Source organism: Podarcis gaigeae (assembly GCF_964106915.1).
Source record: "Podarcis gaigeae genome assembly, chromosome: 2".
NCBI classification, from domain to species: Eukaryota; Metazoa; Chordata; class Lepidosauria; order Squamata; family Lacertidae; genus Podarcis; species Podarcis gaigeae.
Window position 1 is genome coordinate 16,182,747 of NC_139679.1, and position 23,580 is coordinate 16,206,326.

General features: G+C 47.9%; 1 long non-coding RNA gene across 1 annotated transcript in view; it reads right to left on the reverse strand.

Annotated features, from left to right (window-relative positions):
• The window catches only part of LOC310839989, a 265,711-nt gene that overhangs the window by 76,181 nt on the left and 165,950 nt on the right, over window positions 1–23,580 (reverse strand). The window contains exon 2 of the long non-coding RNA XR_014561728.1: window positions 6,088–6,172. This is a non-coding gene — a long non-coding RNA (uncharacterized lncRNA). The remainder of the gene's footprint in view (window positions 1–6,087; window positions 6,173–23,580) is intronic.

Sequence of the window (23,580 nt, forward strand, 5' to 3'; positions counted from 1 at the left end):
TGATCTACCTGACTGCATTAGGAAAACGGAATGTGGGCGTGAAAAAGAGGACCAGCATGTTTCTACTTAGGCTGAAATCTCATACACGCACCAGCCTTCGCCAACCTGGTGCCCACCATATGTTTTGGATTATGCCTCCTTTGGTGGCAGTCAAAATGTGCCAGCAGGAGCTGATGGGAGTTGTAGTCCAAAACATCTGGAGGGCACCAGGTTGGGGAAAGCTCTAAAAGGTTACCTTTCTTGGTTATCTTTCAGCTACCAGGAATTTGTAATTGGTCCTGACATACGTACACACAGACCTGACACCCCATTCATGCAAACTGACACATAATTCCTTCCATGGACTTTGCCTGCAGGTGTAATACTATGATTTATGTGTAAATCACCTTCGGACGGTGGCTCAGAAGGCAATTAAGAAATTCATGGTAATAATAGGACCTGATTCTGCCTAGGCTTTAATGGGCACAGCTGACCATAGGATCAGGCTGTTGGACTGCAAATCCTGTGTGACCTGCACCTAACGCCAAGCCATTTGGAGGATAGGAGGAGTTGCACAGCAGAATACTGGGTACAGCTGATCAGTCTGCAAAACAAAAATGCATTGAACATCTCACAGAGGAAAGCATGTTTACTGCACCCAAACTGCCCATGTGTGAAGAATGCAGCTAGCATTGTTAAATGATGGGATTCCCCTCTCCCAAGTCAGGACTCCGCAGCAGAGAGAATCCAGGGAATGAAGAGCGTGTTGATCTCCACATGCTGTTTTCGCTCCCTTTGCATTCCAGAATAATCCCTGCCGCCACCCGATAATGAGCAGAAGTGGACAGGCCTCGTTATTGCTTCTGTCGACACTCAGGCCTTATCAGTTCTGTCCTAACAGACTCCCCTCTCCCCAGCGATGGCCTCTTGTGTGCAGGGTTGCTAGCATCAAGTAGGTGTTTAAGGGATCAGAGCTGTGAGTCACTCTGAGACACAAATATTTTGAAGGTGCAGATACCCTGCTGGCCTCTCGAGAGCGGTTCCTCCTGGCTTGTGCCATCTCAAGGTATTGACAGGCCTTCTGATGAGCGAAAGGACATCTGGCTGAAGGAGACTAGCCCAGCACTGGGCAGGTGCTTTGTCTGACAGACTCGATCCCTAGCACCTAATTAAAAGCATCTCAGCAGTAACAGCATGAGGAAAGACCTTTGCTTGCAATCTTGGAGAACTGCCGCCCATCAGAACAGGCAGAGCTGGGCTAAATGGAACCGAGCATCCGTTTAAGGCAGCAGCTTGTGTCAAAACTTGGGATCACAGTGGCTGAACAGAGCAAACAGGTTATATGTATCCCATGCCTCTGACTCTGTATTCTAGAGTATAAGGATCCCTGTCCCAACATCCTAGGCAGGTGTTTGTCTGGTCTGCTTTGGAAGATCTCCATAACCTTATTGGGGGTTTTTTAAGGACTCTGTTCAGCGCAGTGTCTCCTAGAGCAGGAATGGGGATCCTGCGGCCTTCCAGATGTGGTTGGACCACAACTCCCATCACCCCTCTCCATTGACAGTGCTGACTGAGGCTGATGGGAGTTGCAATCCAGCGGGTGGTGCTGTGGGTTAAACCACAGAGCCTAGGACTTGCCAATCAGAAGGTCTGCGGTTCGAATCCCCGCAACGGGGTGAGCTCCCATTGCTCGGTCCCTGCTCCTGCCAACCTAGCAGTTCGAAAGCACCTCAAAGTGCAAGTAGATAAATAGGTACCACTCCGGCGGGAAGATAAACAGCGTTTCCGTGCGCTGCTCTGTACACCGGCTCCCTCGGCCAATAAAGCGAGATGAGCGCCGCAACCCCAGAGTCGGCCACGACTGGACCTAATGGTCAGGGGTACCTTTACCTTTACCTGACATCTTGAAGAGCCCCAAGTTGCTCATCCCTGGGCTAAAGAGAATCGCATTATATGCAGGGCAAGTTTATTAGGGGCAAATGGGGCACTGCTCCACCAGCCTCAGTCTGTCCTCAGCCAGCCACCACCTGCCTGTCGTCTTACTTACAGCAGGCCCAGGGAGTGGCACTGCTTGTCATTGTCTTTGATTTCACCTTCTGTTGAGCTCCCCGCTTTCCACCCTACCAGCCTCAATGTGCTCCAGCCCTCACTGCTTATACAGCTAAATATAGATATACAAATTCATCTATAAATGTCAAAGCACCTTCAAGTGAAATCTTCTAACACCCATTAAGATCTCTCAACTCAGCCTGCAAAGAGCTTTTGCCATTTGGCACGCAGATTTTTCAGTTTGGCTGAGCTGTATAGAACAATGGAAATCTCGGACATGGGCTAAGCCCACCTGTGGCTAAAAACTAAACCAAACTGGCAAAGAATAATAATGCTGGCCTGTAGCTAAACTCCCACTTTGTCAGTTTTCCTCCAGCCAAGCCTGTAGCCGGTGCCACCTTCTGCCTGGGCTGGCTGCCCTCGCCAAACCCTCGCCAGGAAGGCAAGTGTGTGTTAAACCACCAACATGCCTTGCTTGCTGTTGCTCGGCTCCTGTAACCTCCTGTTAAATAAGCCCCAAAGCCCTCTCTCCAGCAATTCCCAGAAACATCAGGAGGAAATGACAGGGTGAAAGTTCAACTACCCAATGGTTATAAATGAACTGTTTCCAAAAATCAATACGCCATCCTGAGAGCAGCTGACGCCAGTCCAGCTTTGTGCAGCTGTAGGAAAGGACTGGAACGCTGACTGATGTATGGTCCAGTTCTTGGTCCTGCCTGAAGGATTTGCACTAGCTGCCACCCCCCACATCTGCAAAATGGGGGACGACATAATACTGACCTACCTTGCAGGGCTGTGCTAAAGACAGGTGAGCTAATGAATGAAAAATGCTTTGGGCATTCTAGTGACCTATGAAATCCACATGTTTATATCACCGTGTTTGTAAAAGGATGGCTGAAACAAGTTTGTCTATTAAACCAAGCAGAACCCAAGTTTTGCAGAGAGAAGGATGGGTGATGGAAAGAACTGGGCAGGGAGCCCCATCTTCCCCTGGCTATGCATTGTTAAAGGTAAAGATGGTACAATATCTGGGTTACAAGTCTGGCATTTGGGGTGTAGCTGTTAGAGGAGTTAAAAATAACACAAGGGAGAGTCAATTTTCTCACAGAGCCACAAAGCTCACTCAGTGTTCTTGGACCAGTCATTCTCATCTCTCAGTCCAACCTACCTTCCAGGGTTGTTGTGAGGACAGAATGAAGGGACATATATATGCTACCTTGAGCTCCTTGGAGGAAAAGGGGAATAAAGAGGTGATGACAAAATAGACTTTAGTAGACATACATGGTGTGTGAATAGAGTGGAGAAGGTTGTGTTCCTCCTTGTGTTTTTTTGCGATGATCTGCCGGTGGTATATCAGAAGTGGGGAACCTCCCCCCCCCCCCCCCGTGTCAACTTACAGATTTGAAAATAAGGGACCAGCAGCCTTGAAAATAAGGGATCAGCAGCCCAAATAAGGGACTTTACTTAGCTTATGCACGTCGGGGCTGCCGTCATCCTGGCGTGAGGAGTTCCATCGGCCCTTCCCCACCCGAGAGAGAGGGAGGGAGGAAGAGAGACTCTCGCCCACGAGCCCGGCATGAGGCGATTGCGGCGCCGTGGTGGCCGCTGAAGCGCCACCCTTCTGCGTCCTTCCTCTTCCTCCTTCCTCGGGCCGCCTCCAGCTTCCCCTGGCAGTGCAGCAGAAGTCTCGCAAGGGAGGGGCTGCCTGCCGTCTCCTCACGATGCGCCCCTGAGGGGGAAAGGGGAAAGACGGAGACGCGGCAGCTCGTGCTCGCGGCAGAGGACCTCGAGCTGCTGCTTTCCTCCCGAGCCGGGTGAGCATGAAACCAAGGGAATTTAAGGGACATCATCAATCCGGGACAGCAGCGGGACACGGCGCTAGGATAAGGGAGTTTCCCGCCAAATAAGGGACAGTTGACAGCTATGCCCCTCTCCGAATGTTATTGGACTGCAACTCCCAACATCCTTGACTATCAGCCATGCTGGCTGAGGTTGATAGGATTTGGAGTCCAATAACATCTGGAGGATCCCTGGTTCCCCACCGCATTTGGATATGAATGCAACTGTTCTTTATGCCGTGAAGTTCTCAAGATAAGAACATTCAAATAACCCCAGTGGATTGGATCGGTGGCCCACCTAGTCTAGCATCCTGTTCTCACGGTGGCCAACTAGATGCCCATGGGAAGCCCACAAACAGGAGCTTATGCACAGGCCTCTCCCCTCCTGCAGTTTCCAGCAACTGATCTGCAGAAGCACCCTGCCTCCAGCCCCGGCAGTAAGATAACAGAATAAGAGAACAAACACTCGCCATTATCAATCATGACATGCAAGAATTGGAGACAGCCCTTCTCACTCCTGTTAAAATTCAGGCTTCGGGCTGAGCCAGAGCTTTGCCCTTGAGATCTATTTTTAGTACAAGTATTCCATTCTAGAATGTGGGGGGGGGGGAATTAAAGTGCCCCTCTGAGCATAAGCAAAGTGTACTTGCCTAAATAGCACAGGATGTAATGGGTCACTGCTTGAGTACCCTGAAAGCACCTCATTTTCTCACAACTTTCTTTTTTCAGCATGACTTGGCTGCTGGCAGTGCCACTTAAGAGTTGAGAAGTTCGTTTACCGCTTTTGAAATTGCATGTACAAAGGTGTCCTGCTGCAACAAAATGTTGCAGCATGGCATGTTCGAGTCAGTAAGCCATGCCCTCTCCAACTTACTTCATTCCATCCCGACGAGTCATCATTCTGTAGCAACTAAGCATGCTCAGTTGGACCACGTTGGGGTTTTATCCCACCCTTATGATTTAGCTTTGTCTTCCTCCAAAATATATATACTTGTTCTACTGCAGATCCCAGGATTTCTCCATGTCTGCCGACATCTCCCTTTTGTGGGTCGAGCTGTTTTGGCTGTTTAAACAATGGCACTCACACCTGAACATTTGAAATAAGGGGAAATGGTTCTGTGTGCTGTAACCTTCCTCCAAGGGGCTTGCGGTGGCACAGATATTGTTCTTGCATGGCCCGCTATTCCAGGGCTGGCCAGTGATTCCCAGATCTAAGCTTCAGAGGCACAACTTCATCAAGGCAACTGATGACAGGGTGCCCAGCTGCAAAAGAAGAGCAGACTCCCATGGCTTTATTTTTACTTATTAAATTCAAGAGATCCACAGGACAGATAACTTTGGCAAGAGGTGTGTGCAGCTATGCACAGGTAGAAAAGGGTCCCACCTACCTAATTCCCCTTCCTGTGGGAGGGTTGGCATCTAGTGCCACTAACTTTCCTTTGCTCTGCAAGCCCTGAAAAATTGTGTTGCTCCCAGCACAGCTGAGAAACAGGAAGGGTTAAGGTTTTCTTCCAGCTGCTGCGTGGAAGTCGCTTCCCCCACCTTCCCTGGCTGCTAAGAGCTGCCTTGTGCAGAGGGCGCCATCTATTGGCCTGAGGAACACCCGGCATCTGCTAGGCCTGATGCAACTCAGCGGCATATGCCAGAGGACTGACTCTTCCTGGCAAGTGTTGCCAGCCGGCATTTATGCACGTTACGCGGGTGTATGTATGCGTACACACATGTATATGATATGCATGAAACAGCAACACTGGAACTGTGCTGGTTAGGGGAGTGATAATGTTGCCCCTCCCGCTGTTTTCTGCAAAGAGATTTTAATATGCATGGACAATTTCTCTCCCTTGATATTCTGGAAATTATTTTTTGTGTGATAAGTTATTGCTATGATAGTCGTTGTAAATTTCTTCATTGTGTTTTAACTACTACATTTTGTAATTCGTGGATACTATTCTTAAGATAGGGACGTGGGTGGCACTGTGGGTTAAACCACAGAGCCTAGGACTTGCCGATCAGAAGGTTGGCGGTTCAAATCCCCGCGACGGGGTGAGCTCCTGTTTCTCGGTCCCTGCTCCTGCCAACCTAGCAGTTCAAAACCACGTCAAAGTGCAAGTAGATAAATAGGTACTGCTCTGGCGGGAAGGTAAACAGCGTTTCCGTGCCCTGCTCTGGTACGCCAGAAGCGGCTTAGTCATTCTGGCCACATGACCCGGAAGCTGTACACTGGCTCCCTCGGCCAATAAAGCGAGATGAGCGCCGCAACCCCAGAGTCGGTCATGACTGGACCTAATGGTCAGGGGTCCCTTTACCTTTACCTTTTATTCTTAAGATGGTGCATCACCTTGAAACTGGGTTCATAAAATCATGGAGTTGGAAGGGACCCCAAAGATCATCCAGTCCTACCCCCTGCAATTCAGGAATATGTAACTATTCCTTATGGCGATCGAACCTGCAAACTTGGTGTCATCAGCACTACACTCTAACCAACTGAGCCATCCAGTGGAATACGACTGAAGCTAGTGTATATATAACATTCCATATAAGGTGATTAACAACTCATAATGAATGAATGAAGTGAGGGATGTAAAGATGCCAGGTGTTTCGGCTTGCCCGATATAGTTGAGGGATGACCCAGTGGTATTTGGGGAATAGTTATTAGTGTTGTGTATATAGCACTTCACAAGAGTATTACAAGCAAAAAGACAGAGCACACTGTCAATCTAAATGTTGACAGTGTGCAAAGCTAACAAGAGGGGGCATACAGAAGGATGGAATTGAACAATCAAGCTAGCTTTATGAGTGGTGAATGTGCACAGATGCAGCAATAAGTGCATGGGCTTCATTTAAGTTCAGGCTTCTCTGAAAAGGTGAGTTTTACAGGAAGCATAGGTGTCAACCTTCCCTTTTTTTGCAGGAAATTCCCTTATTCCAGCGCCGTTTCCCGCTGCTATCCCCTGATTGTTAGATATCCCATAGACTGTCCCCGGGACAGGTGAGGCTGCTGATGCCTTATTTTTAAATCTGAAAGTTGACAGCTATGACAGGAACCATGGGAAAGAAGTGGGGGGTTGGCTTCACAAAGGGGGTGGCGTTTCAGGCAAAAGAGGCAGCAAGTGAGAATGGGCAGCTGCATTTGACAGCACAGGAAACTTCCCAAGAACATCAGAACACAGCTAGAACCTACAACAAAATGTTGCAGTATATCCTTACTTTCTATCAGAAGTGTTTCTGTTCAAGATCCCAGCCTGCGATCCATGCCCAGCTCTAGGCTACTCCATTCCAAATGACACTGAACATTTCATACTTGTGCGAATGCTCAATCTTCATGGGGACTTTTTCTTTAAATTCTCTCTGCCTTTAGTGTTTAATTTCAGAGCCTCTGTCTATGATCTTTGAGAATTCTTGGAGAACAGGCAAGTTTTCCTGTGGGCAAATGTCCCCATCTTCAAAAAAGGGAAAAAGGAAGACACAAGTAACTACTGACCCGTGAGCTTGGCATTGATACCAGGAAAGGTCCTAGACCAGATAATTAAACACTCAATCTGTGAGTCCTCCGTTATTCTTGTGGATAAGTTGGTAAAATGTGTGCTGGAGGAGGTTACTGTAAGGTGGATTTGTGGCTAGTTGACTGACGGAACTCAAAGAGCGCTCACTAATGGTTCCTTGTCATCCTGGAAAAAAGTGACAAGTGGAGTGTTGCAGGGTTCTGTCCTGAGCCTGTTGCTGTTCAACATCTTTATAAATGAGTTTGATGAAGGAATTGAGGGGATGTTAATCAAACCTTTTAAAATAATAATAATATTTATTTAAATTTTCCAATCAAACCAAATTACATATTCCAAATTATACAAAGTATCCAATAATCAAACAAATCCCAATGTTATGCCTAATTATAAATTATTATTTTTTTAGCTGACTTCCCATGCTTCAGAGGGAATCCTAATCATCTCATAGTTCTACTGCATTTCAAAATATTACAAAAACTCCCTTAAGACATTCTGATGTTAATCCTTCGTTATTTTCAACAGCCTCTGCGTTCATTCTGCAGGTGAGTTTAAGTCCAAATAGAATGTTTCTGTGTGGATTTTATGTCTTTACTCTTCTTTATAGTCCAAATCTGTTAATCTGTTAATCAAACTTGCAGGTGACACCAAACTGGGAGGTAGTAGCTAATGCCACAGAAGACAGAATTGGGATTCAAGATGACCTGAACAGGTTGAAGAACTAACAAGATGAATTTCAATAGCGACAAATGTAAGGCTCTACACTTAGGCAGGAAAAACCAGCTGCACAAATATAAGATGGAGGCTTGCTAGTACGTGTGAAAAGGCTCTAGGGGTCCTGGTGGACCACAAGCTTAAAATAGTCAACAGTGTGACGCAGCAACAAAAAACAAATGCTATTCTAGGATGCATCAACAGAAGTATAGTGTCCAGAAAAAGAGAAGCAACTCTATTCTGCCTTGGGTCAGACCTGCAATATTGTGTCCAGTTCTGGGCACCTCAATTTAAGGAGGATATTGACAAGCTGGAACATGTGCAGAGTAGGGCGACCAGGATGATCTGGAAGGTCTGGAAACCAAGCCTTATGAGGAACGGTTGAGGGATTGAGCATGTTTAGCCTGGAAAAGAGGAGTACTGAGAGGAGATATGAGAGCCATCTTCAAAGATCTAAAGAGCTGTCACATGGAAGATGGAGTATGCTTGTTTTCCCTTAGTCTGGAGGGCAGGACTCAAGCCAATGGATTCAATTACAGATAGGTAGCCGTGTTGGTCTGCCATAGTCAAAACAAAAAAAATTCCTTCCAGTAGCACCTTAAAGACCAACTAAGTCAGTTCTTGGTATGAGCTTTCATGTGCATGCACACTTCTTCAGATACCATGTGCATGCACACTTCTTCAGATACTTCTTCGTATCTGAAGAAGTGTGCATGCACATGAAAGCTCATACCAAGAACTAACTTAGTTGGTCTTTAAGGTGCTACTCAATGGATTCAAGTTACAGAAAAGGAGTTTCCACGTAAACATCAAGAAGAACTTTCTGACAGTAAGCTGTTCGACAGTGGAACAGACTCCTTTGGCAGGCGCTGGATTCTCCTTCCCTTGAGGTTTTTATGCAAAGGTATGATGGCCATCTCTCATGGATGCTTTAGTTGAGATACCTGCACTGCAGAGGGTTGGACTAGATGACCCTAGAGGTATCTTTCAACGCTAAAGGTAAAGGGACCCCTGACCGTTAGGTCCAATCGTGGCCGACTCTCGGGTTGCGGCACTCATCTCACTTTATTGGCTGAGGGAGCCAGCGTACAGCTTCCGGGTCATGTGGCCAACATGACTAAGCTGCTTCTGGAGAACCAGAGCTGTGCACGGAAAGGCCATTTACCTTCCCTCCGGAGTGGTACCTATTTATCTACTTGTACTGTGACATGCTTCCGAACTGCTAGGTTGGCAGGAGCAAGGACGGAGCAACGGGAGCTCACCACGTCGCGTGAATTCGAACCACCGACCTTCTGATTGGCAAGTCCTAGGCTCTGTGGTTTAACCCTACCTTTCAACTCTACAATTCCACAATTCTAAGTGAGTTGACAGATGCCAACCAGACACTCTGTTTTTGACCCCCAAGCCTGGTGCCATAAATGTTGCGAGGTGGAATCATGGTATTGCCTGACTTTTTTCAGTAAAGCCAGATTTTCTTCTTTCTTCTTCTTCTGAGTAAAAGCCTACAGCATTTTAATTTAGTGCGTGCATGCTTGAACACTAGCCCTGGGGGGTAGTCTGCCTTGGAGTGGTCTTCTCCTTTAAAACAAAGCATATATATGGGTTTTCCTGTGGCCCACAGATGTGCTTTCAATTTACAAAGTCAGGGTGCATGCTTGTGATCTTTTAAAAGCAAAAACAGAATGGGCGATAAGTGACCCTGAGCATGCACACTCGCTAAAGAACAGAAGTGGTTTTTCCGGATACATTAATTCAGCATTCACTGCAAGAATCCCAGCAACCTTCTTCTCTGGGGGGGGGGGGGGGGCTTTGTGGTTTTACCCTCCCTTTGCAAGTGGGTGTTGCTGAAGCTCTCACCACATTGGTACCAAGTAAATGCTGGTGTGCGTCCAGGCTTTTGCAGTGTTTTAGCGTACAGGCGGTGACCATTTTACATGGGTTTTTCCATTCCTGCCTCTTCCCACCCCCCAAAAATGTTGCCGTATAGAGCGTTTCTATTCAGGGTTTCAGACAGACAGACACGCCCTCTTGAAGGACATGCCATTCCCTTCCATTTTCCGTCCTGCAACGGTCAGTCAGGAATGCCAGCTGGCCAGGAAAGTTGGGACACAAGAAAGGAACGTCCTGACTTGCTCCTGTACCTTTAATAGAGGATTGATTTGCAGAAAGCAATAGGTGAAACTTTCCATAGCTTGGGAGATAAAGCAGGACCCACCTGCTAATCGCTGCAGATCAGCAACTTTTAAAGGGACAGGACAGGTAAAGGGGCTGGTTCAAAAGACAGCAGGGTAGCTGTGAGAAATGCCTTAAATCATGAAAGGCAGCCCTGAGGCCAAATCTGCAGAGGAGGGTTTCTGTTTCAGTCCTGTGCACTGTAATTTACTGTCCTGCCCTTGTGTCCCTCTCATGAGCCTCTTCTAAGGGCAGATAATTCTACATCTCTTCATTTGATGTCATTTGGAAGATGGTTTTGGCGGGGGGAGGATGTCTACTTGGCCTTTATCCTTGACCTGGCTTTTGACACTTGAGGTGTACATATCTTTTCAGGACCCACCTTATTGTTATGATTGCAACTTGTTTTAAACTGTTTTTAATTGTGCGCTTAAATGTTGTGACCCACCTGGGACCTTGCGGGAGGAGGGCAAGTAATAAATAAACAAACAAGGGACTGTGTGATGCTTAACCACACTGGCATTTCTCTTGCCTACTTTGTGCCATTTTCAAGCTATACTATAGATTTTGCTGAAGTCCTTGTTACACTGGCTGTAAATAATCTGTCATCTCCCTGAAGAGATCCAGAGGGAAGGATTAGATCTTAGGAAACTGTGTTATACCAAGTCAAGGCCATTGATCCAGCTCAGTATTTTGTACATCACTAGTCTTCAACTGGTCCCAGGGCCAGGGGGGCCGTAGCCCCAGGTGCACAATTTTGAAGGGGCATGAACCAGGTGCCCACACACAGGCACCGGCTTCTGCAGGGATCCCTGTCCCAGCCAGGCACATCCTGGCAGGCACTATCCTCATCTCCCCGTCCTTCCCTGTCAGGCGCTGGGGGTCTCTGGGCCCTGGAAACCAGCCTGGCCTCGCTTCTGCGACCCAGGCCCCCTTGCTGAATGGCTGCCAGGCCAGCACTCACTTGCTCCTTGATTGACGCAGTCCCCAGTTGCTAAGTGGACGTGGAGGGAGGGAGGCGGGCAAGGGAAGATCCCAGAGTGGCCCAGCCCAGCACTTGTCTCCGCAGGCTTCAGGGGGATTCGCCTGCCAAGGGTTGCATCATCCGGCCAGGCTCCCCCTGTGCGGTCCGGCAGCGCGGCCCCTTTTTTTCTCTGGTGAGGGTTCGATCCAGCACCTTCGCTGGTGAGGGCTGGGCTGGCACAATGGGCTCCATTTATACTCCATTTACGCATGCCCTGGGTGCCAGCAAGCCAGGCTACGCCACTGTCAGGACCCACAGCTGGATATTGGCCTCATCAAAGGTGGGTTGCAAAAGCACAACTAAAGGCAAAGGGACCCTTGACTATTAGGTCCAGTCGTGGCCGACTTTGGGGTTGCGAGGGAGCCGGCGTACAGCTTCCGGGTCATGTGGCCAGCATGACTAAGCCGCTTCTGGCGAACCAGAGCAGCGCACGGAAACGCCGTTTACCTTCCTGCCGGAGTGGTACCTATTTATCTACTTGCACTTTGACGTGGTTTCGAACTGCTAGGTTGGCAGGAGCAGGGACCGAGCAACGGGAGCTCACCCCGTCACGGGGATTCAAACCGCCAACCTTCTGATCGACAAGTCCTAGGCTCTGTGGTTTAACCCACAGTGCCACCCGCGTCCCTAAAAGCACAACTAGAAGCATGTAAATTATGACTAGGACCTTCTACATGAGAACAGAAGCCCTACCTCCACACAGAATATTAGGAGAAACTTCCTATGCTACAGGTTTCCCACCCCTACTGTATAGTTTTGCAAGAGATATTCATGACAGGGTTTTAAAAACCCAGAGATGATCAAAGGGCAGCTTTACCTTTCTTACTCCTTTCAACTTCTCTCTCTGATTGCACTGCCTCAAGGGGATGGAACAACTCCCTTATGAGGAAAGGTTACAATATTCGGGTTGGTGTGGTGTTTTTTTTAAGTTCAGAGCAAAGGCAGGTAAGAGGGGGAGCATGAGAGCAGTGTATATAATCATGCATGGCATGGGGAAAGCAGTTAGAGAAATGGTTTTCTCCCTCTGTCATAATAACACTCAGGGAATACCCACTCTTGGAAGATTCAGGAGGACTAAAGGAAGAACTTATTCACACCGTGAATAACTATGGAACTCACTCACAGAGGAGGCAGTGACGGCCATTAGCTTGGATGGCTTCAAAAGAGGATTACGCAAATGCATGGAGGATAAGGCCATGCCCTCTAACATTTCTCTGATGAAATTAGGGATGCCCTATTAATTAATAATACAGTGGTACCTCGGGTTACAAACACTTCAGGTTACAGACTGTGCTAACCCGGAAGTAGTACCTCAGTTTAAGAACTTTACCTCAGGATGAGAACAGGAATTGTGCGCCAGCGGCACAGCGGCAGCAGAAGGCCCTATAAGCTAAAGTGGTACCTCAGGTTAAGAACGCTTTCAGGTTAAGAATGGACCTCCGGAACGAATTAAGTACATAACCAGAGGTACCACTGTAATGAATAGGACTCTAGGTGTCTTCCGACATACAGTGGTACCTCAGGTAAAATACACTTCAGGTTACAGACTCCACTAACCCAGAAATAGTGCTTCAGGTTAATAACTTTGCTTCAGGATGAGAACAGAAATCGTGCAGCGGTGGCGTGGCAGCAGCAGGAGGCCCCATTAGCTAAAGTGGTGCTTCAGGTTAAGAACAGTTTCAGGTTAAGTACGGACCTCCGGAACGAATTAAGTACTTAACCCGAGGTACCACTGTATATAAAAGCATAATAAAACATGAAATGTTTTTTTAAAAACTTCCCTATACAGAGCTGCCTTCAGAAGTCTTTGAAAGGTTTTATAGGTACATGTGTCCTTGGCTCCAGGGTCGGCTAACTCCATACCCTCCAACATTTCTCCAATGAAAATAGGGACTTCCTAAGGAAAAGTGGGACATTCCGGGATCAAATCAGAAACTGGGATGGCTTCTGTATATCTGGGACTGTGTCTGGAAAATAGGGACACTTGTAGGGTCTGCAAGGCTATCCGTGATTTTACGCTCTGATGGATGCGTCTTGCCTCCACTGTCACCAGTTGCTGGAAACGGCCAGAGGGGGAGAGTGCTGTTGCGTTCATGTCCGGCTTGCAGGGTTTCCAAATACATCTGGTTAGCCATTTTTAAGGCAGGATGCTGGGATAGATGGGCTACTGGCCCAATCCAGCAGGACTCTTCTTAGTGTTAAGAAGCCCGACCTGAAATAAAATGATGCCCTGAAGCCTCTTTCTGCAGTTGCCTCCATATTATGGAACCAAGGAGCCCAAGCAGCTGGGAGAACTCACCACATGGAGCAACGGGAGAAAAAGACTCCTGTGCTATTGGGAAGGGAGCATGACAAACAGGGTTTTATTTATTTATTTTAAGAATGGTTAGCTTTCTCCTCCTTGCAAAGTACATAGGAGGAAGAGTGTCGTTCTTTCCCACTTCCTCCTTTTTGCCACTGCATCGTTTTCAAGGCTCATACTAATTCTGCTGGCTTTTACACATCTGGCTCAGAAAAGCCAAGTGCGCATGTGCACACACTTTCTGTCCCCATGGGATGCGATCCAAACAGGGAGCGCACATGACACTCGTTCAAAAAGCCAAAGGTGCCCGTGAGCCTTAAAAAGTTGGTGACCCCCTGTTCATGTGTACACTGTCAAGAAGGAGTGCTCAAGGTCCTCTAGTTTACGCCTAGCCCTCATACAGCTCCAAATCAGCAAGGTGGTTTGGAGGACAACCTTCACATTCTGAAATGCAGACAATCTCTGAGAGCCTGCATAGCGTAGTGACTAAGAGATGGAGCTATGAATCAGGTCGTCGTCTCTGGTTCCAATCTCACCTCTAGCAAGAGCTCACCAGATTGCCTTAGGGAAGCTACTCCCTCTCAGCTTCACTTCTCCATCCCCAAATTTGCAAGATGTGGCTGCCAAGAATCACCCTCTTTACATCTTTGTTGTAAGGATTGTAGTGAGAGAGTGCACAGAATCAAAGCATGTATAATACCTGGAAGCCCTTTAAGTATTATCACCATCACCATCATATTGTTGTATGTTCACTCGGGTTGGGGGAGAGGTGTCAGTGCCCAGATGTTGCTCACTTCCCACAAACCATATGTGCTGATTTCCCACCACCATCCCACAAGGTACACTGGACTGGGGAACATTGTTCCAGTGAGGAGGGGATGCCATGCAACATGGTATACCCTCGTTTCAGCAAGAGCCAAGCTGTCAGCACATAGAAAGCTTACGTAGGCATGGCATTATGTTCTCTTGCCTCTAAAGTTGTTGCTACCAAACCCAGGGATGTGTCTGTAACAGTTAATAGTTAAGGCAGAGGTAGCAATCATGGTCTGCCCTCTCCCCCAACATATGGACTACAATTCCCATCTTCCTTAACCATTGGCCATGCTGACTGGGACTGATGGGAGTTGGAGTCTAACAGGATTTCAAGGGTGCTGTGTTGGCTATCTAGGAGTTAAGATGTGCTCTAGGTAAAGGTAAAGGGACCCCTGACCATTAGGTCCAGTTGTGGCCAACTCTGGGGTTGCGGCGCTCATCTCCCTTTATTGGCCGAGGGAGCCGACGTACAGCTTCCGGGTCATGTGGCCAGCATGACTAAGCCACTTCTGGTGAACCAGAGCAGCACACAGAAACGCCGTTTACCTTCCCACCAGAGCGGTACCTATTTATCTACTTGCACTTTGACGTGCTTTCGAACTGCTACGTTGGCAGGAGCAAGACCGAGTAAAGGGCGCTCACCCCGTTGTGGGGATTCGAACTGCTGACCTTCTGATCGGCAAGTCCTAGGCTCTGTGGTTTAACCCACAGTACCACCTGTGTAGGGACGCAGGTGGCGCTGTGGGTTAAAGCCTCAGCGCCTAGGACTTGCCGATCGAAAGGTCGGCGGTTCGAATCCCTGTGGTGGGGTGCGCTCCCGCTGCTCGGTCCCAGCGCCTGCCAACCTAGCAGTTCGAAAGCACCTCCGGGTGCAAGTAGATAAATAGGGACCGCTTACCAGCGGGAAGGTAAGCGGCGTTTCCGTGTGCGGCTCTGGCTCGCCAGAGCAGCGATGTCACGCTGGCCACGTGACCCGGAAGTGTCTTCGGACAGCGCTGGCCCCTGGCCTCTTGAGTGAGATGGGCGCACAACCCCAGAGTCTGGCAAGACTGGCCCGTACGGGCAGGGGTACCTTTACCTTTACCTTTACCACCTGTGTCCCTAAGATGTGGTCTACAAACCCACAATTCAAGATTTTCCTTGACTTCTTGCAGTGTCTTGCCTGAGCTCAATGGATCCTATCCACCTCTGTTTTTAATAAATCCAGAGAAAAGGTGGTTCTTTGCCACCTGGGCATGCAGTCTGTGTGTGTATCCCAGTGAAGGACAGAGTTGCAATTCTTAAGCTGGAAAATTTCCCCTTGGCAGCTACGGGCGCATACTAATGCTTGCTCACACACCCCTGCTGTCGTGGTTTGTGTGTGTATGCGTGTGCACATACACTTGCTCACACACGCTCATGCACTCACACAGCATGCACAAAGCCTGAGCCTCACTTTGATTCCCAAAAGGATTCCTATCAAATATTTCCATGACTGATAGGATGTCTATGTCTGCCTCTCTAAATTCCTGTTTTTGCCTCAGGGTGCACAAGCGCAGTTACCTATGTATACATGCCTGTGAAGAACGCAAGGCAGAGAGCTGTTACTCAGGATTGCCATGCAAACAAAGTCCCGGGTAGCATGCTTTAACTCCTTTTGTCCTCACAATCTGCAAAAAGATGCAGAGGGGGAATATAATGCTTTTTCTCCCGTTTGCAATGCAGGCCAGGGAGCAAAGTTTGAAATCCACTTTTACCTTGAAATGTACTTCAGAGCTGAAGGCATGTGTGTAGCCACGAGAGGGCAGGGGGGCAGCTGCCCCCCCCCCCAAATCAAGTAATTTTTTTAAAAAAACTAACTGACCAATTGTGTTGCACATAACTCGGTTCTGCCCCCCACAACATAAAACCTGACCCCCCTAAAATAAATCCTATGCCCCTGGGTTGCAGGCAGTAGCTGTGATCTAGCAGGTTTTTGGCCCCAGGTGAAGAGTCCAGAGGCCTCTGAGTCTCTTAGTCTGTGTATGTGTGTACGCAAATATGTGTGGCAGGGGTGCCAAACTCAGTCTTTGACCCAGGTGAAAGAAAGCCTAGTTTTGCCCCTGGCTGAATCTGCTATGAAGGAAGTATCACTGCCTGCTGCTTGAACCGAGCTTCTAATGTTGTTTCTAATAAACAGACTTTCCAGGCATGTGTGGCCCTTCAAAACCCTGCCAGACCTGTAGGATATCAGATGAGAAGTTACCGTATTTTTTGCTCTATAAGACTCACTTTTTCCCTCCGAAAAAGTAAGGGGAAATGTGTGTGTGTGTGTTGTGGAGCGAATGCAGGCTGTGCAGCTATCCCAGAAGCCAGAACAGCAAGAGGGATCGCTGCTTTCGCTGCGCAGCGATCCCTCTTGTTGTTCTGGCTTCTAAGATTCAGAATATTTTTTTTCTTGTTTCCCACCTGCAAAAACTAGGTGCGTCTTATGGTCTGGTGCATCTTATAGAACGAAAAATATGGTAAATAAAATTGGGAAGGAGAAGAAAGTTGGTGTGATGTTAAATCCACAAAGTCTGCAGACTGAATCGGTCTTTAACTCGATGCCAGGATTAATTGTGCAGATTTTTAATGCTGGACTTCTTGTCACACGTGTCGGGAGCATCCTCCCCCTGCACGTGACCAGGTAGATGGGCGTGACCCTGGGAGACCCCATAAAAGAGCTGGTCACACAGCCATCTTGTTTTATTCCATCTTGATGTATCATGGGATGAACCCACTCTCTCTTCTGTACAGTGGTACCTCGGCTTAAGAACTTAATTTGTTCTGGAGGTCCGTTCTTAACCTGAAATTGTTCTTAACCTGATGTACCACTTTAGCTAATAGGGCCTCCCGCTGCCGCTGCGCTCTCACCGTGTGATTTCTGTTCTCCGAGCAATGGGAACTCACCCTGTCGCAGGGATTCAAACCGGCAACCTTCTGATCGGCAAGTCCTAGGCTCTGTGGTTTAACCCACAGCACCACCCGCATCAGGCCAGGGAACCTACTGTGAACTGAATGTAAGTAAACTTCTTATCATTACTTTTAATAGAAGACTGTTGTGTCTTTATTCTTTTTAAGAGGGAGCAAAGGGGATTCACCAGGAACAAACCCAATCTGGACAAGCCAGATTGGATTGCTTAAGTTAAGAGATTCAAACAAATCTACCAACAAACTCCATACTGGGGAATGTACTCTGCCACTGACTCACTAGCATGAATCCATGTCCCTTTTCCCCTCCCCCCAAAAATAAAAGCTCCCTACCATCCCACCCTTAAATTGTGGATTGTTTGAATCCTTCGGCAGCCCTCGACTCTCAGTACCCCTTTGACATCATGTGTCATTATGCAATGTCATTCCATGTGCTGTGCGATGTCTTATTGGCCACATTCATCCATGTGCTCTCTACTTCCTGAGGCACAGTGGCATTGTGATGTTGTTACGCATTGTTACAGAGCACACAACTTGCCATGTGAGTCCTGGATTGGCTACATGGACCTGTTATGGCTCATTGTCTTCCCAGCAGCTCAGAATGGAGACTAAGTTGTCACCCTCCTTCTTCCTTGGCCCACACCTCTTTGACTGAGCCTGTCCTCTGCTCCGTCCTTCCTCGCCTTCTCAGTTCTCTGCTTCCTAGCCTTTGCTCACGTACAGTTCATTGTGGTCTCGGTGCTATTCATGCACACAAGTCTTGCACAGCCCTTGCACAGCACCGTCTTCATCAAAACGCCCCATGTGCTTTTCCAGCTGAATCTGGATTTACTGTTTCTGCAGAAAATTCACTAACGGCACTTCCAGACCATTATTTTGGGGTGGGATTCAGTAGCATACTGGCAAATTCAAATCTCACAGTTACAGTGGATTGGGAGATCCTGCACAACAAAAAGTGAGAGGAAAATTCACTGGAAAGTGTGGGGGTAACAGACTTCCTTTTACTCTGGTTTTCCTGGGGAAAGCTCAGACATGGAGCTTTAAAGCCCAGAAACACAGCACAAAAGGAAGTCTGGATGAGCCCAGTGTCTAACCTCCCCACAAATAAGGGCAAATCCACACCAAGCATTTAAAGTGTAACAAATGCACATTTAAAGCACACATATCCCCCCACAGAATCCTGGGGAGTGTATTTGTCCCTGCGTAGAGCTACAATTCTCAGTTACATTAACAAACTACAATTCACAGAATCCTCTGGGGCGTTAAATGTGCATTAAATATATGGTGTGGATATGGCACAGAAATGGAAACAAGAAGAACTACCGACGAAAGAAAAATGGCAGACGAAATTAATGGACTATGCAGAATTAGATAAGATGACAGGAAGGATCCAAATCCTGCGGGATCAGAGATTCTCAGAGGACTGGAGGAAATATTTGAACTATTTGAAAAGCAATTGAGAGCCAGTGTGGTGTAGTGGTTAAGAGCGGTAGTCTCGTAATCTAGGGAACTGGGTTTGCGTCTCCGCTCCTCCACATGCAGCTGCTGGGTGACCTTGGGCCAGTCACACTTCTCTGAAGTCTCTCAGCCCCACTCACCTCACAGAGTGTTTGTTGTGGGGGAGGAAGGGAAAGGAGATTGTTAGCCGCTTTGAGACTCCTGAAGGGGAGTGAAAGGCGGGATATCAAATCCAAATTCTCTTCTTCTTCTTCAATTGTAATAAACAGATTACGCTAGTAGGACTCCAAGAAGTTCTGTAAGGAGGATTATGTGACGTATTGCAGAGAAGATTATGAAGAGACTTATTAGTTAAGGATAATTAAAAGTAATAGAGAAATTAAGAAATGTAAATTAATTGATAAAGACTGAAAAATCTTCAGATGCGGTTGATGGAAGTCCAAAACATTGTATAAGATAAGAAAGTATGTTATATGATTTTTGGAAATTTGTAAATATATATATATGGTGTTGATCTGCCCACTGTCCAATCAGAATGAACGCAAACTATACACTTTGCTTTGTAACTTTCCTTCTACTAGGGCTAAAGGGTTGTTTCTTCTTTTTCATTGAAATCTCTATGTCTGGAATCCCTTGCAGGCACAGGCCCTCTTGCAATTGCAATGTTTGCACCATTATAAATCCGTCCATGTTCAACGCAGTGTCATCTAGCCTCGCCCTCAAACAAATCAGGATGAATGCTCAATAAACAGGTCATCTGGAAGTGCTTCATTTTAAAATAATAAAGTGAAATGGTAAATTATTATTTTGGGGGGCGAGATTCAGCTAAACAGTTCTGTCAGCAGAAACCTGTGCAAGGACTTCCTCTTGTGCAACTTGGCTTTCCTCTTCTCTCCTTCTACAAAACACCCCCCATGGTGGGGGGTGTCAGGAGAACCCTGAAACAGCACATGGGGGGGGGGGAGAAGGGGAATTGTTCCGTCTGGCAAGACAAAATACTTGCCCTGCTGGAGCGATTACCTTTGTACAACATTGAAGTTTTACTCTTACTATTTTTTTGATTTATTAGTTGCTTTTTACAGTAAAAAGTCTCAAAGTGACTAGACAAAAAAAAAAGCACATGAAAAGAATTTAAAACCAAAGAAAATTTAAAACACTAGCTGTACACAATACATAAAAATGCTAATCCAACAAAAATATTAATAAGGACCAATGCTGGATACATTGGGATTAAATTCGGGGTGGGGATATGGAATAGCATTTTGATGAGGACAGTGCCATAGGGACATTTCACAAAGCTTGAGTGCCTGAACAGCACCAAATCCACAGTAAACTGTGGTGTGGAAGGTGTTCTTTGTAACAATCCTCCCGAGTCCCACCATATGTTCTGTAGGTTTCAAAACCTGCCAAGCTCTCAACTTCATGAGACCTCTGGGACAACATTTAGGAAAGATGCACCCTTCCTTGGTGTTTGAAGTCACTTATCTTTATTCACAGAATATTTAAAGGCTGTTGTGCCACAAGCATACATTGCTTTAACCAAAATAATGGGGATGGGATGAGTGCATTGATAAAACAAGTACAGTGATGCCTAAATACTTTTTTCCTACATGATCCCAGAAGTATGTTCTTGCAATCAATTGCCATTTGCAGTGGTAGTGAATAGCCAGACTTTGAACCCTACTGAATCTTCTTTTCCATGCCGTAACACCCCCCCCCAAAAAAAAACACCCACTCTGAAATCTGAGATCACCAATGGCACCCTGCCACATTGCCTTCTTGATAACTGGGCTGTTTATCCTGTCAACCAGCTTTCAGGCTAGCTAGACCCTTGCTCAAAAGCTCCATGTCAATTTAAGAATGTAATTTGCTGTAATTACAGAGCTCAAATTGTCTGTGCTGAAGGAGGAACAAAATCAAAGTTCTGAAATGAACACTGATTCACTCCCACCGCCACCTCTGCAAAACAAGCAATGTAGATAATGGAAAATTCCAGATTACAAAAAAATTGTGCCAAAATCCACAGCATTCCACCCAAGCTGTGCAGGTGGAAGGTTCTGCTACACGCAGCAGGACAGGTGTGCATTGTGTTAAAGAAGGCTTGTGCTTTTCTGCCTTTCTGAAGAGAGGGCACATCTCTAAATTTGTGTGTAGCAATGTGCATCTAAGGGGAAACGCAGGGTTGTGTTTATGTCCAACAATCCTTGCACCATTCTCCTCCACCCCCTCTGCGCCACATCTTTTTCTAACTATGAAGCTTTGAGGACTATTTTACTTAACATCCAGAAAGCATTTTGCACATCTATGTCCTGGAACAGTTGGGCAGCTGGACACCACTAATCTGACCATGGCCATACTCTAGAAAAATCTTCTCTGGCTAATGCCTAAACCATACACAGTGGTAAAATGCAGATGACACACTTTCCTACTGTGGGCAAGACATTTTTGCAGGGTCCTCATCACTACCGCATTCAATCCACTAGAAGCTGAAAACTTGTTCATTACATAAATCAGTCAGGCACGGACCATATGTAAATGTATGAGCCAGAACTGATGTAATATAATTTACACCAACAAGGTCGCTTTTGAATGAATTTCCACAGATGCATGCATGTGGAAACGCTTCCCTAAAATACATGATCTGTGTAGTTTGCCAAAAGGCAAACCCATGGCTAAAATTTGTGTTGGTCCTTTTTTGTAAAGAAAAAAAAGACTCAATTCAAGAAGTTTTCACCTTTTGTATGTGTTCCTTGAAATCTCCACAAAACCCATCCTGTGGATGTCTCTGGATTGCCCCCTAAATGTTTTTTCCCTCCCACTTTCAAAATGACAGTACAAATTATCCTGTCTAATTAGATGGGGGGGGTGCTTTCATCTATTCTCATACACTTGATTCCCACTCTCCTGAAGAGGCTAGATGAGGGACGGAAGAAAATGTCTTTGAGCAGGTACAGAGTGCACTTCATTCACCGCCGAACAATTACAGAGAGTTCAACTGAAACCTATGCATGCATCTGGCATTTTAGGGGAAAGAGGACGCATCTAGATGTCAAGGGCTTGTTGCCGGCAGCCACACTTGAGGTCCTACATTTCCCCCCCTCCGCCGCGCCTGCAAATTAAGCACGGGAGACGCTTTGTCTGCACAAAGCGGCCGCGGCTCCCAGGCACGCGTGTTTTAGTACGTTTGCAGACACATGTCTGCACTTCCATCGTTCACACACATACGCAGAGAGACAGAGTGAGCCGAGTAGGGCGGACAGACGATGCTATTCTGGCGTTGGCGCTGCTAACGCCTCTCCTCTGTTTGTCTGAAGCTGCCCTAGATGCGCACGTGCTTTCCAAAGTGGGGATGGCGGCGCTGCGTGTGTGCAGCTCCGCGCGGCACGCCCTCCAAAAGGGGACCGCTTGTGCGCGCGCGCGCACGCACCGCCAAGCCCCTTCTTCTTCTCCTTGCCTTTGCATCTTTCCTGCCACCTTCCGCGCCGCTGCCGTGGCCAGCCCCCTACCCATCCCTCCCCCCCTTCCCTCCCTCCCTCTCCCTCCTCGCGTCATCATCTCCCCCACGGCTGCAGCGATAGATATTAACCGCGCCGGCAGAGCAGACAGCCAGCGCAGCGCCTGGTGCTCTCAGCAAATCAAAGGCCCATTCAGCGGCGTGATGGATGGGCCTGCCCTCGCGATGAACCCGCACTTTAATACAGAGGAAGTTATGAAAGCGCCATCCATCAGCGGCGGGCGCTTGCTCGCTCGCTCGCTCCTCTTCGCATGCTCGCCTCGGTCGCTGGCGGCCCGGGGCTGCTGCTGCTGCTGCTCCCCCCCCCCGGTCCTCCACCGCCCCCCCCCCAACACGCTTCGCCGCCAGCTTGCAAAAATCTCATTTGGCTTCGCAGCCGCTTGCTTGATTATCCGGCGATCCACGCCCACGCTCCCCTCTTTGGTCCGATCCCTGCTCCCCCCCCCCCCACTTTGCACTTTCAGGGGTGGGGGGAGCTATGAGCCTGCACTATGCAGAATTGGGGCATTTCCTCTCCCCCCTCTTTTCTAAGCAGAGGGGTGGCGAGGGGGGGAGAGAAGACTCGTTAGGCGCGCTGGGCCCCACCCTCCCTACCGCGCAGTCGCTCGTGTCCAATTTAGAATCTTCCCTGACATTTTCCTCCGCAGCTCATACATCAGGAGGGAGGAGAGCCAAGCCGGCGGGGGGGGGGGGGAGAGGGGGAAGGATGTTTCTCGCAGACAGCGCGGTGTCTGTCCTGGAGAGACAAAAGGAGACGAGGGAGGGAGGGGGACAGGCAGACAGCGAAAGGGTGCGCGGAGGGGAATGGGGTGTTTCTGGAAGGGAGACAGGGGCGAGGTTAGAAAGGAGAAGGGTCTCTCCATCACGGTGATGGGGAGAGGGATGCTGCTGCTGCTGCTGCTGCGGGCAGACAGTGGCCGGCCTTTGGAGAGGGAGGCCGCATTGGCCAGCCTTGGCAGGAGAGGAGCCAGGGCTGGGGGGAGGATGGGAAGGGTGGAGTAGGCAAGGAGATGGATGGAGAGCGAGGGACGCCGAAAGGATGCTTTGCGCGCGCACGGCATCCTTCAGCTTCCACTTGTGGCTGTGGATGTTTGCAAGCAAAATGCCCGCCTGGGTGATGATCATCATCCTGCATACAGGACTTTGCTTTGTTTCACTTTGCTTCTTTATTTCAGTTTCTAACCTGGCTTGGGGGTAGAAGTGGGGGGGGGGAGGAATGGAGGGGACTAATAAAAAAGCCCCCCATCCAATCCAAATTAGATCCTATTGAAAACAATGGGGCTTAA